Source organism: Podarcis cretensis, assembly GCF_951804945.1.
Source record: "Podarcis cretensis genome assembly, chromosome: 15".
NCBI lineage: Eukaryota > Metazoa > Chordata > Lepidosauria > Squamata > Lacertidae > Podarcis > Podarcis cretensis.
In genome coordinates, this window is record NC_137185.1 from 30745048 (window position 1) to 30756352 (window position 11305).

Sequence of the window (11305 nt, forward strand, 5' to 3'; positions counted from 1 at the left end):
CCCTACCATATATCCATATATACCCATATACCCACTATGGTCCTCACCAGGAAAAAATACAAGGACCAAGGAATCTTGCTTAATTCACCACAGAGCCCGATGGAGCGGCGAAGGAGACAAAGTAAAATTACCAGCTACTTTCCTCAAAAAGACGCGAGTAAGAGAACTCAGAACGAGAGTATTCTAGATGTAGCTATGCCTTTGCCACTCACAGTGTTGGATTGGTCAACACAGCTAAAGGATTTGCAGACAAACAACAAGTGGACAAACCATCCAACAAATTTGGCCCAAGAACTCGCCATAGCAGAGAATGCTACAAAGGCTAATACAGCCAACACACCTGATGCTAATCCTTATTTGTCACCGCTGGAACTTGGAAGTAACCTTTCAACCCATTGGTTGAAAGCCAACGACAGCGGAACAGAAATGCGGGGTGATTATCTTCAGGAGCAGATATACCAGATTTCTACGGATCTCCTTAACGTCAAAAAATTTTTAGCGATAACAAACGGGCTTCTCCTGACCCTAGTGGATAATTTCAAACAACATGTGAGCGCTTCAGTCCAGAATACAAATCCCCTAGCCAGCTCGGATCCACCACTCCCCAGCAAATCCCGGAGGAAAAAAGCTGAGCCTAAGATGAAGAAAAGCAAAAATATAAAAAATCTAAGGCGGCTTAAGACAACTCACCGTACCTGCAAAAAATATTGGCAGAAGCTCTTTAACCTTCTTCCATCCCTTTCTACAAGTGGAACAAACAAATCCAACTCAAGTGCTATCAAAGAAACACGTAAAGTAGATACACCCACAAAAGAATTTAAACCAAGTTTTGAAGAATCAACACCGAGCGGGGACAAAGGAACTAATCCATCTACAGTTATACCGCCCCAGAGTCCTCTTATGGCCAGCACAGAATCTGTAGACAGAGGTGAGCTGGCGACCCAAACTATTGAGGGGAACCACTCCTCTCAAGCTCGACAGATGCTGTGGCCCAAAAGAGAATGGAGTTTAGTCCTAATCCCACAAAAGCTTGTCTTTGCTAATTACCCTAAACCGCCTAGATTTTATGCAGGGTCGGACCGTATAGACCACTTTTTGTCCATTATAAGAGGCATTTTACCGGGGATAGTAAAAGCAACTGACATAGCCGCTATAGAGTATCTACATCAAGATGACTGCTCGGTACGAGCACTGATTACCTTTTTAGATCATAATCTGGCCAGCCTTATTTTTAGAGCTAAAAACCTATTCAAAAAAGAAAGAATAGTCCTATTAAGAATATTTGAAAACAGAGCACCTTTAACCTCTCTGATGGGGACCAAGGGCATAGGAATGGAAGTTCACAAAAGGGAAAAAACCAACTACCAAAACCATCAAAACAGAAAGCATAAGTTCCAGCAGGATCATCTCCTTCAAACAGTATCAAATGATAAAAAGGAAGCTCCACATCCAACTGGCATTTGGCCTCCCACGTGTGATAGTGAGGACTCCTTTTTGGAGGAAGAACTCTCGCTGATAAAGCGATTCTGGTCACTGCATCCACCAGCTCAAACTGAGATCCTGAAAAGACTTGATTTACTTCGAAGCAGACTAGAAAAAAAGGATGACCAAGGTGAGACAATGAAGGACCTTTATGTGCAGCCCATATCTCCCAAATGTCTAGTGGATAAGAAGACAGTGGGAGGCACCTTTAAATGCGTAGACGTGGAACTACAATCTGAGCCCCCTGTGATGTACAATAAAGTAAGACCAAATCAAGGTGTGAAATCTCAAAGCTCCTGGCACAGCTATCTTAAATTGTCTCCGAATGAATTAGCTTCCCCCCCAACTCCAAAATCTAGCCCCAAATCACCAAGAAGAGAGGACCACTACACTCTCTCCAAGCAGTCATCCTCGAAAAGAGCCAACGGGTGTGTTTTTTTAGACACCAAAGAATTGCTGGACGTGGTGGTGACATAGACCCAGCTCCCCGAAGGGCCCGGGGCCTAAAAGTGCTGTCTTGGAATATCGCGGGTTGGCACGCCAAGAAAAACACTCAACAATTTTTGTGCTACCTTAAGCAATTTGACATCATCCTCTTTCAGGAGACATGGCAGAATGACCCTATATTTCTCAATGGGTATAACTGCCACTACCTGCCTGCCTCTCCATCTCTAAGGGGCGGCAGATCTAGTGGTGGCCTAGCTTGCTTCATTTCCACGGAGCTGGCGCACTCTCTAACAGCCCTACCCAGCTGCAATTCTTTAGCAACAGCCGCTCTACTTAGCTTCAAGAGAACTACTCTTTTGCTGGTCAATGTTTATATCCCCCCAGGCCAAAAAAACTCCGTGGTCAAGGCTATATGGGCTGAGCTAGAGGCGTTTTTAGAGCCTCTCGAATCTACTTACCCGTCTGCCCTGACTATTGTGTGTGGAGACTTTAATGCTCGCATAGGAACAGATGACAACAGTCTATACACTCACTTCAACCTATTTATGGACCCTGAAGAACTGACGGATATCGGTGCGACACGACTGTCCAAAGATAGCAGAAGTAATTTTTCAGGTCTCTGCTTAGTGCAGGCTGCCAGACGGAGGGAACTGCTGATATTAAACGGCAACATAGAGGGGGATCGCCCCGGGGAATATACCCATTTCTCCAAGGCTGGGGGAAGCGTTATAGATTATATTCTAATCTCAAGATTTGCTCACAGCTTTGTAAGGAAGTTCCTAGTGGGCCACAATACTCTGAGTGATCACCTACCTCTAATTTTAGAGCTTGCAGGTCGGCCTTTTGACTATTCGATTGCCGAGCCACAATATATACCCTCTGTAAATTTGGGTATACCTGCTCCCAAAAGACTCAAATGGTCCCCAATACTGAATGAAAACCTAACCCTCCTTCTTCAGTCAGTGGAGTTAAAGCTTATTCGCTCCGCTATTGTGTCAGGCAATTCAGTAGATGTGATTATGGAACGCTTTAAATTACTTTTGGAAAGACTGAAATCCCATTTAACAACAGTGATACATAGCGCCGCTACAAAAAGGGCAAAGGACGGAGCTAGCTGGTTTGACCTGGAGTCCAGGCAAACAAGGAGACAAATGAGAACTGCCTACCAGAGATATAGGAAATCAGGGACTGCCCCCCTACTTAATGCTTATATTGATCTGAGACGGTTTTACAAACAATTACTAAGGAGAAAGAAACTGGAAGCTGAAAGAGCCGCATGGCACAGTTTGGTTAAGGCATCACACGAGAAAGATACCACTTGCTTTTGGCGAACCATATCTGGTCTACTGGACCAGGAGCGTACTAATTCCATCTGTACAGTGGAACCAATGGAGTGGTTGCGCCATTTTCAATCTGTGTTCTATGACCAGGAAGCCCAACATTACAAATTATGTATTCAATTGGAGGACCTACCTCACTGGCCACCAGTAACTGTTAAGGAAGTTGAGAACTTAATCGCACAATTAAAGAACAACAAGGCCCCAGGGATTGATTACATCCCTGCCGAACTTCTGAAGTCCAACATTGGCTGGTGGGCCCCCCTGCTGGCGTCTCTATTTTCTTGGATCGACTCAACGGGTTTACTTCCAGATGGTTGGACTGAGGCAATAGTTATTCCAATCTACAAAAAAGGACCTACGCCAGACCCGGCGAGCTATAGACCAATCAGCCTTCTGCCTATACCCAGCAAACTATATGCCAAACATCTTTATATTAAGCTAACTAGCTGGCTGGAAACTGAAGCTATTCTAGCGGAAGAGCAAGCGGGTTTCAGGCAAGGCAGATCCACCATAGACCACTGCTTCACCCTAGCCTATTTAATTGATAAATATGCCAAAAAATCCCGCGGGGTGCTATATGCAGCCTTTATCGATCTAAAGGCTGCCTTCGATTCAATTCCACGTGCAAGACTCTGGGATAAATTGAGCACATCAAGTATAGACAAAAGACTATTATTCCTGATCAGCTGTCTATATAAAGACACGGTGCTGCATGTAAGAACTTCGTTAAATGGCCATCTTATAGGACCAGTTCCTGTCAGCAAGGGGGTCAAGCAAGGTTGCATCCTGGCCCCAGTTCTATTTAACTTTTACATCAATGATATGGTTAACTGTTTGTCATCTCCGGACTTCCACGCCCCCAAACTGGCTGACAAATCAATATCAGTACTTTTGTATGCTGATGATGCGATACTCCTATCTCGAACAAGAATAGGCTTAAATAGGCTCATAGGTGAATTTTCAGCATACTGTAGGAGAGAGCAACTGGCAATAAACTATCAGAAAACCAAAATTATGGTTTTTGCAAGGAAACACAGACAGTACAGCTGGAGGATGGATAACCAGACAATTGAACAGGTTAAAGCCTTCAAATATCTGGGTATCGTGTTCCAGTCGACCGGGTCCTGGGATGTCCATCAAAAATGTGCCAAAGAAAAAGCAGCTCAAAGTATTAAGATGCTGTCCCGCTTCTTTTACACAAAGGGGGGCAGATACATCCCAGCAGCCCTTGAAGTTTTTCAAGCAAAACCTTTGGCGCAGTTACTGTATGGGGCACAAATCTGGACGGGGAACCACTGCTCCAGTCTTGAAACTGTTCAGTCTAAATTTCTAAGGCAGATATTCGGCGTCCCCCCCTGTGTTCCAAACGCAGCATTACGACTCGAGGCCTGCCTTCCATCTGTAGAAACTCAGACTTGGCAAAGAACATTCAACTACTGGCTTCGTCTTAATCTAAACCCACCTGGTCTACTGCCTCTAGTAATGCAAGATTCTCACAAAAGCAAGTGGTTCAAAACTGTGCATCAAAAACTCCTTACATGCGGTTTGCATTCACAGTCCCTACTATCAATGGGCCTCATTAAAGCAAAGAGTCTAATTGGCCAGCGCCTGAAAGACATTGAACGGCAAAACAACCTGACCATCTTAAAGAAACTGTGCCCATGGTATACCTACTTTCCCCCTTCTCATTTTGACTCCCCAGCCTCATATTTGTCTAAATTAACCATCCCAAAATACAGACGTGCCTTTACATTGGCTAGATGGGATGTTCTTCCTTCTGCCGTACTCGAAGGTCGTTACCAAAAGACTCCATTTGAAAAACGACTCTGCCCATGTGGAGATGGTAACACGGAAACAGTGTCCCATGTCCTTCTATCTTGCCCTATTTACAAAGACCTAAGGAATGAGATTATTACTCCACTTATTCTCTCCAACCCCGGCCGTTCACCAGACATTACACTGTATCTTCTCTTATCTGATACGGATAGTCAGATAACAGAGAAGGTCGCGAGGTACATCGAGAGAGCTGTGAAATTGAGGGCCACCATCTGAGTGACAGACTTGTTCATCTGACGGACCCCCTTTTGCCTGTTCTTTTCTTCTTTTTATTCTTATTTTTATTTTTATTTTTAATTCTTGTCTAGCTGTGGCCTGTTGGCTTTGCTAATAAAGTTTTGATTGATTGATTGTCACTACAGTGTACTCTGTGGGATTTTTACTTATCTAATGTAGCTTCTTATACAGTCTTATGTAACACAGGTAAGCAGACCCACTAGATGGAAGTGGTAGATTTCTTCATATCTTCTATTGAACTCTCCCTTTTTTGTCAATAGTGTGTGACTTTACCCAACACACTTCCTTCTTATAGGACTACCCTGCAAAGTCTTCTGGAGCTTCTAGGACCAGGTTATGCATTATGCCAAGTACACCAAAGAGTAGGTAGGATCCCAGCACAATTAGATCCTCTGCTAGAACAGAAGTCTATGATGACAAAGAATGTGCCCACCTCTTCCTAGAACTAAGGTCCTTGTGGGCAGGTGGAGTTGGAAAGATTCCTGCACCTTAGAACTAGAGTTGATAGCTACTCACCCAGAGGCTGTGACTATATCTTTGACTTCCCTGCTGCGGAAAGATAATTTTCAGGGACCACACCATGCAAAAGCAGGCAAGAGCTGGGGGAGTGAGAAGTGGAGTGCTTTCAGCTTCAAACCTTTATCTGAGGAATTACACATTTGAACATGCCTTCCCCCAAGACTATTTTAAATCAATCTCAGGATCCCTCAGAAACTGCATAGGCACAGCCTATGGAAAACCATAGCTCATTTGAAGGACCATAGCTCAGTAGTAGAGCATCTCTTTTGTTTGTAAGTGGTCCTAGGTTCAATCTCCAGGCAGGCCTGGGAAAGACTCCTTGTCTCAAACCCCAGTGATCCACTGCCAGTCAATCATAGGCAGTAGTGCATTAGATAGGTCAGCTTCCTATGTTCCTTCCTCAGAACCACTCCTCCTCGTATCATGGAGATGTATTGACCATGTTTCTAACCACAGGAAGCCTGGCATGTTGATAACTGCTAAGTCTAGAGCACCCACCCTTCTGCAGATGATTTCAGAATGAAAGAGGAATAGATACCTGGGAATTCAGAGAGGCAAGTGGGACCTCCATCAAAATGTGTACTTCTGAAAACCATTAGGGTTCCCTTGAATTTGCTTATACCTCCCTTTGGTGCACGGGCAGTGCCAATTTGACTATGTAAGCAGTGACAGTCAGTGCCAAACACTGAAGATAGAGAGAATGGTATGTTGATTTTGTGTGCATTCACTGCCATCTGGACCAGAGGCATGAATTTCCTAATCATAGAATTGTAGGATTGGGAGGGACCACAAGCGTAATCTAATTCAATGAAGGAATCTTTTGCCCAAAGCTTGAACCCACAACCCTGAGATTAAGATCCCTGGACCTGGTAAATGTTCCTATTTATAAGATTTCTGGATGCTGTGCTAACATATTGCCAGTCTCTGTTCCCATTTTTCAGGACTCAGCTCCTTCTGCAGGGCCGCTGGATGTGAAATCTTTTAGTGGGTGGATGGATGGATCTTGCCTCTAATGTGCAAGCATAAATGCAAGTGCATGTGAGCCCTCCGGCACCATGCAGTGCACAGCTTGCCATTTCAGACACTGCAGCTGCTAAGGTATGTTTTGAATACTTGGAAACAGATTGTAAGACAATTATGGTTCCCCCACCCCCAAAGTGTATCTTTAACCAAAAGAACAAAACATCCTTTCGGCATTTAAATCAGTGGATTTAAACATGAATGCAAATGAATTCAGCATATCACAAGGAAATAAAGAAAAAGCCTTCAATGGTATGCAGAAGTTGATAACTTAGGGATTGCCAAGTGATTCTTGATGTGAGAACAGTGGCACTGCATCCCTACTTTTGTCTGTGAGATGTTGGTGGATATGACTTCCCTACATAAGAACATAAGGAAATGCTGCTGAATTGGGCTAGTGGCTCATCTAGTCCAGCATCCTGTTCTCATTGGCTGACCAGATGATGATGGGAAGCCTGCAATCTGGACATGAGAGCCATAGCAGTCTCCCCACCTGTGATTCCCAGCAGCTGGCAATCAATGACACAATGCCATGGAGGTGCCATGTGCATGCCATGGTATGGCAATATTGGAAGGAGACCACATGAGACATTGTTCAGAGATTATGATGATTAATCATAATATTTGTTCGTTCCTGTATATATACAGAAATCTCAAAATGACTTAACAAGATAAAATACATGCTGGTAAAATCAATTAAGAGCCAGAAAATTTGAGCCAGTAATTTATGTGCAACACAAAATTCCTAAAATGTTCCTGGTTCAACACAATACCCAGACCCACTAAAAGATGAGCACCAAAGTAGAGGCTAATTTAACTATCACAGGCCTGGGTAAAAAGAAAAAAGAATGACTTAGCCTGATACCCCAAAATAGACAATGATAGCAACAGGCATGTTTTCCTTGGAGAGCATTCCACAAATTGGTTTAGGCTGTGTGTGTTTCACTGAAAACGCCCATCCTTATACGGCCACCCTCTGTCCCTCCCTCAAGTAAGGCACACCTTCTACGGAAGTGGCACACAGAGAAAGGGCCTCAGATGCTGAACACAGGGTCCAGGCTGGTTTAAATGGAGAGAGGTAGTCCTTGAATTATTGGAATGCATGAAGCTTTATAGGTCAAAATCAGACTTTGAATTGACTCTGGAAACCAGAGTTGCAATCAGGTTACATTAAGTGGACTCCCTTAATGAGTCTAATTGTGTACTCCAGTGATGTAGCTCTGGAAATTCTTAAGGGTTATGAAATGAATGGCTGCCATGTGAAAACCTAGACCTGAAGTACTGAAATGTATCTAGTCAAATCTCCAGTATCAGCTGGAGATTCCAAGCATTGGAGAGAGGAAGAAGCAGAAATGAGCTTTAAGAAGGATATTGACACACTGAAATGTTCCCAACAAAAGACAGCAAAGATAGTGAGTCCTTTGAAGAAAAACTGAAGGAGTTGGATCTGTTTAGCTGGAAAAGAAATGATTAAGATGGGTAATGACAGCCTTCTTCAGAAATTTGAAGAGCTGCCACATCTATAATCATGGAGCATATTGGTTTTCTGCTGTTCCAAAGGTAGGACCTATACTAATAGGCATTGCTCTTTTTTTCTAAAAAATGTTTAGGGGTACTTTCATTATCCTACTCATATTGAAATGCTGCCCTTTAATGAGGCCAAATTTAGATTAACAAAATGTTTAGGGGTATGCATACCCCTGACCACCCCCCCCCCCGAAAAAAGCACTGGTAATAGGTTCACATTGTATCCCACCAAGTCTGACTCAGAGTTGACCCACTGAAATTAAAGACCCTAACTTGGTCATGTCCATTAATTTCAATGGGTCTATTCTGAGTAGGGCTAACATTGGATAAAATGCTAAGAAAGGGGATTTCAACTTAAACATCAGGAAGAATTTCCTAACCATAACAATAAAGATTTGATTTGATGTCCTGATAGTTTCTTGACAGTGGAACAGAGCAGTCAACATTTCTTTGCTTTTAAGCAAAGAGTGAGTGGATGACTGCCTATCAGGGATGCCATGGGAATGGGTTTTCCACATTGGCAGGAAACTGGAGGAGATGACTACCAAGGTTCCTTCCAACTCTGTGGTGGAATGGAGGAAGGAGACCACAAGAAGCATTATCAAGGGTACGAGTGGATAAGCACAAGATGATGTAGCTCTGGAAGCTCCAACAAAAGTTTGGGATTAATGGGTGCCAGCCAAAAACCCATACCTGAAGCTTCAAAGGCAGCCATATGTTGCATCCCGTTGGTTCCAAAGGGTTTGTTTTTTCAGAAGAAGAAGAGCAGGCACAACACTCATTAAGTTTCAAAAAATATTGAAACATCTCCAATCTTCAGTACTAGCTGGAGAGGACTCAAGTAAGGGAAAGAAGCAGGTAGGGAAGTAGAGAGAGAGCATAGAAATAGTTTTCATTGGCTTCTTGTATTAGAAAATGGAGAAGAACATCCAACCAGGAGGATCTGTGAGAGATAGCTTTTTGTGATATTACTAGACAACCAACCAGAGAAGTATGGTTCTCTTACTTACTCCCTTTTTTGTGATAGCAAATTGACAGACCTGCCTCTACTGATCTCACTGTCTGTAGGCATTGCCCCCCTTTACAAATTCCCTCCTTTCCTTGCACCCCTTCTACTAATTAATTGAAGAATCAATAGTGTATAAGTGCTAATCTCTGTGCTCTCTCCTCTGGAAATGCCCGCACGGCATGTGTGCAAAGCAGGGATGTGGGATGGAGAGAACGCTTGGCTGGCAAGCTCCATCTCTCCCTCCAAATTTAGTTGTGATCTATATTCAAATGACAGTTTAATGAGCCTTTTCCTATTTCCAGAAACCTTATCACATCATTAAAGCATAGAAATGAATAATACATCTAGCAGTTGGATTAATCTGAACTCCAGACCTGATGCATCTTCAAAAGGATTGGCGAGGAAGAGAAAATTGAAGGAAGGGATGGAAGGAAGGAGGTTTCAGGGCACAGCAGAGAGGCTGTGGTGTCTGTTTAATCAAGCTACATAAATGCCTGCAGAGGTTTCCGATTTTTTTGTTGTATTATTGGTATTGGGAGAGGAGGAGGAGGTCTTCAACCTCCCTCCTTTCTGGGGGAGGCAATGAGTTAGTGCTTCTACTTCACTACAAATGATGGATGATGCAAGCTGACACCTCCTCAATTATCTGGCCAAGGGGGAGCAAAAGCTTTTATATTCTACTTCACTGCTGCTCTTGGCCTCCTGCTCCTCTCCTGTCTTCTCCACCCCCCAACAATTGTTTTATCTATCTTTGTATATGTTTTTAAAGAACAGCTATATGTACATTCTGATTAGAATATGGGGGTGGGCAGAATGTCAGTCCCAGCGGCAAAATGCAACACCCCAGAACTTTCTATCTGGCCTCTTCCTAGGTTGCACATCCTCTCCTCAAACCACAGCATCTACTTGTCTTACTTTGCACCCCAAAGGTTTTTGTCTGGCTGAAATATGCCCTTGAACTATGTTAATGCATCTTACTTCTCTGGATACAGTGAAGGGAGTGTGTGAAAAAACTAGCCTACTGTGTAGTCAAATTATTTGTCACAGTCATTTTTGCCTTTTACCCTCAACCGCTGTGACACGTGACACTTGGAAGGTTGCGCAGAAGTTAATATGGCCTTTGGGCTGAACAAAGTCCTCTTGTTGTTGTTTAGTTGTTTAGTCGTGTCCGAGTCTTCGTGACCCCATGGACCAGAGCACGCCAGGCACTCCTGTCTTCCACCGCCTCCCGCAGTGTAGTCAAACTCATGCTGGTAGCTTCGAGAACACTGTCCAACCATTTTGTCCTCTGTCCTCCCCTTCTCCTTGTGCCCTCCAACTTTCCCGACATCAGGGTCTTTTCCAGGGAGTCTTCGCTTCTCATGAGGTGGCCAAAATATTGGAGCCTCAGCTTCACAATCTGTCCTTCCAGTGAGCACTCAGGGCTGATTTCCTTCAGAATGGATAGGTTTGATCTTCTTGCAGTCCATGGAACTCTCAAAAGTATCCTCCAGCACCATAATTCAAAAGCATCAATTCTTCAGCGATCAGCCTTCTTTATGGTCCAGCTCTCACTTCCATACATCACTACTGGGAAAACCACAGCTTTAACTATATGGACCTTTGTCAGCAAGGTGATGTCTCTGCTTTTTAAGATGCTGTCTAGGTTTGTCATTGCTTTTCTCCCAAGAAGCAGGCGTCTTTTAATTTCATGACTGCTGTCACCATCTGCAGTGATCAAAGTCCTCTACTCATGGAATATAGAATAATGCTGGAAATGACCTCAAAAGCTATCTAGTCCAAGTCCCTAGAACTGGTCTGTGACCAAAATAATAAATTCATTCATTCAGTCCAAGCCCCACCCTGTCAATGTGGGGAATTCAACTCTGCGAGGTGACCATCGAACCTC